The sequence below is a fragment of the Procambarus clarkii genome, chromosome 8 (genome assembly GCF_040958095.1).
Source record: "Procambarus clarkii isolate CNS0578487 chromosome 8, FALCON_Pclarkii_2.0, whole genome shotgun sequence".
NCBI classification, from domain to species: Eukaryota; Metazoa; Arthropoda; class Malacostraca; order Decapoda; family Cambaridae; genus Procambarus; species Procambarus clarkii.
This window is the reverse complement of record NC_091157.1, coordinates 45,686,902-45,687,461: the sequence shown is the minus strand read 5'-3', so window position 1 is coordinate 45,687,461 and position 560 is coordinate 45,686,902.

Sequence of the window (560 nt, the reverse complement as noted above, 5' to 3'; positions counted from 1 at the left end):
GGTCTACTCCAAGACTGGTCAAGGTCTACTCCAAGACTGGTCAAGGTCTACTCCAAGACTGGTCAAGGTCTACTCCAAGACTGGTCTCGGGATCGAAGGGACTGAGTTGGGGGACAGACTAATAGAACTGAATTTAACGACATTAGAAGAAAGTCTAATTATAAGGGGGACATGATCCAGACACATAAAATACTCAGGAATTAAAGCTACAATTGAGAAGTTTAGTAGAAGCAGTAAAGTACCAAGAGCAAATACATGGACACGTGCAGAATAGGCATAGGGTTTCGAGGGAATGTTTATTCAGTGTAAGGACAGTAGTAAACAAGAAAGGAACGGACTGGAATGGGAACAAGAGTAGAGGATATACCTCAATTCATATTTTTAAAGCAGATATAACGATAAACAATGGTGTCGGGAGTCATAGACGACCTACACTGTGAGGTAAATGGTGTTATATATATATTATATATATATATATATATATATATATATATATATATATATATATATATATATATATATATATATATATATATATATATATATATATATATATATAT